Here is a 7,500-nt window from a genome sequence, read left to right on the forward strand (position 1 = left end):
TACGGCAGCCCAGGCCCCGGGGTAGACCTGGTGTCCAAGGCCCCGGGGTAGACCTGGTGTCCCGGGCCCCGGGGTAGACCTGGTGTCCAAGGCCCCGGGGTAGACCTGGTGTCCCGGGCCCCGGGGTAGACCTGGTGTCCAAGGCCCCGGGGTAGACCTGGTGTCCCAGGGCCCGGGGTAGACCTGGTGTCCAAGGGCCCGGGGTAGACCTGGTGTCCAAGGCCCCGGGGTAGACCTGGTGTCCCGGGCCCCGGGGTAGACCTGGTGTCCAAGGCCCCGGGGTAGACCTGGTGTCCCGGGCCCCGGGGTAGACCTGGTGTCCAAGGGCCCGGGGTAGACCTGGTGTCCCAGGGCCCGGGGTAGACCTGGTGTCCAAGGCCCCGGGGTAGACCTGGTGTCCCGGGCCCCGGGGTAGACCTGGTGTCCAAGGCCCCGGGGTAGACCTGGTGTCCCGGGCCCCGGGGTAGACCTGGTGTCCCGGGCCCCGGGGTAGACCTGGTGTCCAAGGCCCCGGGGTAGACCTGGTGTCCCGGGCCCCGGGGTAGACCTGGTGTCCAAGGCCCCGGGGTAGACCTGGTGTCCCGGGCCCCGGGGTAGACCTGGTGTCCCGGGCCCCGGGGTAGACCTGGTGTCCAAGGCCCCGGGGTAGACCTGGTGTCCCGGGCCCCGGGGTAGACCTGGTGTCCAAGGCCCCGGGGTAGACCTGGTGTCCCGGGCCCCGGGGTAGACCTGGTGTCCAAGGGCCCCGGGGTAGACCTGGTGTCCCAGGGCCCGGGGTAGACCTGGTGTCCAAGGCCCCGGGGTAGACCTGGTGTCCCGGGCCCCGGGGTAGACCTGGTGTCCAAGGCCCCGGGGTAGACCTGGTGTCCCGGGCCCCGGGGTAGACCTGGTGTCCAAGGCCCCGGGGTAGACCTGGTGTCCCAGGGCCCGGGGTAGACCTGGTGTCCAAGGGCCCGGGGTAGACCTGGTGTCCCGGGCCCCGGGGTAGACCTGGTGTCCAAGGCCCCGGGGTAGACCTGGTGTCCCGGGCCCCGGGGTAGACCTGGTGTCCCAGGGCCCGGGGTAGACCTGGTGTCCCAGGGCCCGGGGTAGACCTGGTGTCCAAGGGCCCGGGGTAGACCTGGTGTCCAAGGGCCCGGGGTAGACCTGGTGTCCAAGGGCCCGGGGTAGACCTGGTGTCCCAGGGCCTGGGGTAGACCTGGTGTCCAAGGCCCCGGGGTAGACCTGGTGTCCTAATACCCGGGGTAGACCTGGTGTCCCGCTGGCCCCGGGGTAGACCTGGTGTCCCGCGCCGGCCCTAGCTCACGGCCGCCTAGCCCGTGGCTAGACCTGTGGTCCCTGGCCGGCCTTCCTCTACGGGTGCCTAGCAAGCGGGAAAAGTATGCAGACGGCGCCAGGGAGGCTGATGGGAGAGGCTGGGTGGGGTGCCCCCAACCGCCGACGGGCGTGGGCGGCTCCGTCAGAGACGGCAAGGGCAGGGGTAAGGGCAGGGGGCGGTGGCGGGGACGGGGACGGGGCCAGGGCCAGGGAGTGAGGGCACGCGAGAGCGTGCATGCGGACGGGCAGCCAGGCAGGCGGGCGGGCGGGTGGGCGTGCCCCGCTGCCCGGCGGGGGGGCGGGGGCAGGTGGCGGGGGCGGCGAGGGGGCGGTGTGGTGGCCTGAAGGGATGACCTTGGGGAGTGAGCGTGCGCACGGGGGGGGGGGGGTCGGTGGGTGTGGCGCTGTATCTGTGTCTGTGTGCGGACGAGGGCCAAGGGCCGGCGGCTTCGTGCCGGCCCCGGGCGCCTCGGCACCGAGCCCCCACGGCCCCCTGGACTGAGGTCGAGGGCGGAAGACCTCTGCGGACCGTGAAAGAACCCGCCCGAAAGTGGCCGCCTGTGTGCTGGCGGTGGTGCCGGCGGCGGCCGCCTCTACCGGTGGGCGGGGCGGGGCGGGGCGGGGCGGGGCGGGGCGAGCCGCATCGGGGCCAGGGGGGCCGGGCTGTGTAGGCTCTCAGGAGGGCGTGGGTGGGACAGGGCGGGGGCGGGGGCGGGGGCGCTGTTTCGCCAGTTCAGCGTGTCAGCAGGCAGACCACGGGGCACGGGTTGCCCGTCGGCTCGGCTGGGAGTGCTCTGGATACGAAAGGAGGAGAAATAAAATGTGCCAATCGTTATTGTCTGTTTGTTTTTTCCGGATGAGTTTCTCGTTCCAAGCGACTAGAGCGGCCATGAAGTAGGTATTAATCTGGAAAGCGGGGTGGGGTTCATTGCGCGGGACGGGGCCGATCGAGCCGTCTGGCTCCGGGGTGATATGAGGCTGTGAGCTTTGCCCGGCTCCGGGCTCGATGGGGACGGTGAGGCACCAGGTCTACCCCGGGGCCCGGGACACCAGGTCTACCCCGGGGCCCGGGACACCAGGTCTACCCCGGGGCCGGGGACACCAGGTCTACCCCGCCGCCCGGGACACCAGGTCTACCCCGGGGCCGGCGGGACACCAGGTCTACCCCGTGGCCGGGGACACCAGGTCTACCCCGGATCCGGCGGGACACCAGGTCTACCCCGCCGCCCGGGACACCAGGTCTACCCCGGATGCGGCGGGACACCAGGTCTACCCCGTGGCCGGGGACACCAGGTCTACCCCGGGGCCTTGGACACCAGGTCTACCCCGGGGCCGGCGGGACACCAGGTCTACCCCGGAGCCTTGGACACCAGGTCTACCCCGGGGCCCGGGACACCAGGTCTACCCCGGGGCCCGGGACACCAGGTCTACCCCGGGGCCGGGGACACCAGGTCTACCCCGCCGCCCGGGACACCAGGTCTACCCCGGGGCCGGCGGGACACCAGGTCTACCCCGTGGCCGGGGACACCAGGTCTACCCCGGATCCGGCGGGACACCAGGTCTACCCCGCCGCCCGGGACACCAGGTCTACCCCGGATGCGGCGGGACACCAGGTCTACCCCGTGGCCGGGGACACCAGGTCTACCCCGGAGCCCGGGACACCAGGTCTACCCCGGATCCGGCGGGACACCAGGTCTACCCCGTGGCCGGGGACACCAGGTCTACCCCGTGGCCGGGGACACCAGGTCTACCCCGGGTCCGGCGGGACACCAGGTCTACCCCGTGGCCGGGGACAACAGGTCTACCCCGGATCCGGCGGGACACCAGGTCTACCCCGTGGCCGGGGACACCAGGTCTACCCCGGGGCCGGCGGGACACCAGGTCTACCCCGGATCCGGCGGGACACCAGGTCTACCCCGTGGCCGGGGACACCAGGTCTACCCCGGGGCCGGCGGGACACCAGGTCTACCCCGGATGCGGCGGGACACCAGGTCTACCCCGTGGCCGGGGACACCAGGTCAACCCCGGAGCCCGGGACACCAGGTCTACCCCGGATGCGGCGGGACACCAGGTCTACCCCGTGGCCGGGGACACCAGGTCTACCCCGGAGCCCGGGACACCAGGTCTACCCCGGATCCGGCGGGACACCAGGTCTACCCCGTGGCCGGGGACACCAGGTCTACCCCGGGGCCGGCGGGACACCAGGTCTACCCCGGATGCGGCGGGACACCAGGTCTACCCCGTGGCCGGGGACACCAGGTCTACCCCGCCGCCCGGGACACCAGGTCTACCCCGGATGCGGCGGGACACCAGGTCTACCCCGTGGCCGGGGACACCAGGTCTACCCCGGAGCCCGGGACACCAGGTCTACCCCGGATCCGGCGGGACACCAGGTCTACCCCGTGGCCGGGGACACCAGGTCTACCCCGTGGCCGGGGACACCAGGTCTACCCCGGGTCCGGCGGGACACCAGGTCTACCCCGTGGCCGGGGACAACAGGTCTACCCCGGATCCGGCGGGACACCAGGTCTACCCCGTGGCCGGGGACACCAGGTCTACCCCGGGGCCGGCGGGACACCAGGTCTACCCCGGATCCGGCGGGACACCAGGTCTACCCCGTGGCCGGGGACACCAGGTCTACCCCGTGGCCGGGGACACCAGGTCTACCCCGGGGCCGGCGGGACACCAGGTCTACCCCGGATGCGGCGGGACACCAGGTCTACCCCGTGGCCGGGGACACCAGGTCTACCCCGGGGCCGGCGGGACACCAGGTCTACCCCGGATCCGGCGGGACACCAGGTCTACCCCGTGGCCGGGGACACCAGGTCTACCCCGTGGCCGGGGACACCAGGTCTACCCCGTGGCCGGGGACACCAGGTCTACCCCGGGTCCGGCGGGACACCAGGTCTACCCCGTGGCCGGGGACACCAGGTCTACCCCGTGGCCGGGGACACCAGGTCTACCCCGGGGCCCGGGACACCAGGTCTACCCCGGGGCCGGGGACACCAGGTCTACCCCGCCGCCCGGGACACCAGGTCTACCCCGGGGCCGGCGGGACACCAGGTCTACCCCGTGGCCGGGGACACCAGGTCTACCCCGGATCCGGCGGGACACCAGGTCTACCCCGCCGCCCGGGACACCAGGTCTACCCCGGATGCGGCGGGACACCAGGTCTACCCCGTGGCCGGGGACACCAGGTCTACCCCGGGGCCTTGGACACCAGGTCTACCCCGGGGCCGGCGGGACACCAGGTCTACCCCGGAGCCTTGGACACCAGGTCTACCCCGGGGCCCGGGACACCAGGTCTACCCCGGGGCCCGGGACAGCAGGTCTACCCCGGGGCCGGGGACACCAGGTCTACCCCGCCGCCCGGGACACCAGGTCTACCCCGGGGCCGGCGGGACACCAGGTCTACCCCGTGGCCGGGGACACCAGGTCTACCCCGGATCCGGCGGGACACCAGGTCTACCCCGCCGCCCGGGACACCAGGTCTACCCCGGATGCGGCGGGACACCAGGTCTACCCCGTGGCCGGGGACACCAGGTCTACCCCGGAGCCCGGGACACCAGGTCTACCCCGGATCCGGCGGGACACCAGGTCTACCCCGTGGCCGGGGACACCAGGTCTACCCCGGGGCCGGGGACACCAGGTCTACCCCGGGTCCGGCGGGACACCAGGTCTACCCCGTGGCCGGGGACAACAGGTCTACCCCGGATCCGGCGGGACACCAGGTCTACCCCGTGGCCGGGGACACCAGGTCTACCCCGGGGCCGGCGGGACACCAGGTCTACCCCGGATCCGGCGGGACACCAGGTCTACCCCGTGGCCGGGGACACCAGGTCTACCCCGGGGCCGGCGGGACACCAGGTCTACCCCGGATGCGGCGGGACACCAGGTCTACCCCGTGGCCGGGGACACCAGGTCTACCCCGCCGCCCGGGACACCAGGTCTACCCCGGATGCGGCGGGACACCAGGTCTACCCCGTGGCCGGGGACACCAGGTCTACCCCGGAGCCCGGGACACCAGGTCTACCCCGGATCCGGCGGGACACCAGGTCTACCCCGTGGCCGGGGACACCAGGTCTACCCCGTGGCCGGGGACACCAGGTCTACCCCGGGTCCGGCGGGACACCAGGTCTACCCCGTGGCCGGGGACAACAGGTCTACCCCGGATCCGGCGGGACACCAGGTCTACCCCGTGGCCGGGGACACCAGGTCTACCCCGGGGCCGGCGGGACACCAGGTCTACCCCGGATCCGGCGGGACACCAGGTCTACCCCGTGGCCGGGGACACCAGGTCTACCCCGTGGCCGGGGACACCAGGTCTACCCCGGGGCCGGCGGGACACCAGGTCTACCCCGGATGCGGCGGGACACCAGGTCTACCCCGTGGCCGGGGACACCAGGTCTACCCCGGAGCCCGGGACACCAGGTCTACCCCGGATGCGGCGGGACACCAGGTCTACCCCGTGGCCGGGGACACCAGGTCTACCCCGTGGCCGGGGACACCAGGTCTACCCCGGGTCCGGCGGGACACCAGGTCTACCCCGTGGCCGGGGACACCAGGTCTACCCCGTGGCCGGGGACACCAGGTCTACCCCGGAGCCCGGGACACCAGGTCTACCCCGGATGCGGCGGGACACCAGGTCTACCCCGGATCCGGCGGGACTTAGTCGTATTTCGGCCGGTGCTGGGTAGACCTGTTGTCCCGGCCGGCTGCGGAAGTTCACCAAGGGGTCGCTGTTGCCGGCTGCCTCCGGCTGCCTCATCGTAAGAGGCGGCCTGCGGTGGCGCCTTTTCCCGGTCGAGCTCCATCAGTCCCCTTGGAGGCTTGGGCGCCTTCGGACTCATCTGTCCGTATTATGGGAGCGAGGTGACGGGCCGCATCCCCACAGGTTGGTTTCATGCCGTGCCTGTGTTTAAGGCGGAAGGGAGCGACCGTGCTGGTGCGGTCGGCAGGGCAGAGGAGGTGCCGCCTAGCCGGGACGAGTCTGTCTGTGGCTTTGTCCCGGCTCCCGTCTTTCCCGGAAAAGCTTGGCACAGCGAGGCCGAGAGAGAAGAGCTGCCGGAGAACCGGGGGCGGTCTCCCCGCGAGGCCGAGAGAGAAGGGCTGCCGGAGAACCGGGGGCGATCTCCCCGCGAGGCCGAGAGAGAAGGGCTGCCGGAGAACCGGGGGCGGTCTCCCCGCGAGGCCGAGAGAGAAGGGCTGCCGGAGAACCGGGGGCGGTCTCCCCGCGAGGCCGAGAGAGAAGGGCTGCCGGAGAACCGGGGGCGATCTCCCCGCGAGGCCGAGAGAGCAGGGCTGCCGGAGAACCGGGGGCGATCTCCCCGCGAGGCCGAGAGAGAAGGGCTGCCGGAGAACCGGGGGCGATCTCCCCGCGAGGCCGAGAGAGCAGGGCTGCCGGAGAACCGGGGGCGATCTCCCCGCGAGGCCGAGAGAGAAGGGCTGCCGGAGAACCGGGGTGCGATCTCCCCGCGAGGCCGAGAGAGAAGGGCTGCCGGAGAACCGGGGGCGATCTCCCCGCGAGGCCGAGAGAGAAGGGCTGCCGGAGAACCGGGGGCGATCTCCCCGCGAGGCCGAGAGAGAAGGGCTGCCGGAGAACCGGGGGCGATCTCCCCGCGAGGCCGAGAGAGAAGGGCTGCCGGAGAACCGGGGGCGATCTCCCCGCGAGGCCGAGAGAGAAGGGCTGCCGGAGAACCGGGGTGCGATCTCCCCGCGAGGCCGAGAGAGAAGGGCTGCCGGAGAACCGGGGGCGATCTCCCCGCGAGGCCGAGAGAGAAGGGCTGCCGGAGAACCGGGGGCGGTCTCCCCGCGAGGCCGAGAGAGAAGGGCTGCCGGAGAACCGGGGGCGGTCTCCCCGCGAGGCCGAGAGAGAAGGGCTGCCGGAGAACCGGGGTGCGATCTCCCCGCGAGGCCGAGAGAGAAGGGCTGCCGGAGAACCGGGGGCGGTCTCCCCGCGAGGCCGAGGGAGAAGGGCTGCCGAAAGACGATCCGAGAGGGAAGCCGCTTGGCGTCCGAGGCAAGGCGGAGAGAGAAGCTGCGAGCTTTCCCGCGCCGGCCCGGCTTCTGCCGGCCGATTCGCAAGGGGGGGCGGCCCCCCTGGGCAGCGGTGGCGGGCGAGGCGGCGGCGCCTCGTCCCTTTCGTGCCTGGCCTTAAGCCGGGGCCCACTCGGCGGGCACTTT

Source organism: Melospiza melodia, chromosome 17, assembly GCF_035770615.1.
Source record: "Melospiza melodia melodia isolate bMelMel2 chromosome 17, bMelMel2.pri, whole genome shotgun sequence".
In the NCBI taxonomy this organism is placed as follows: Eukaryota; Metazoa; Chordata; class Aves; order Passeriformes; family Passerellidae; genus Melospiza; species Melospiza melodia.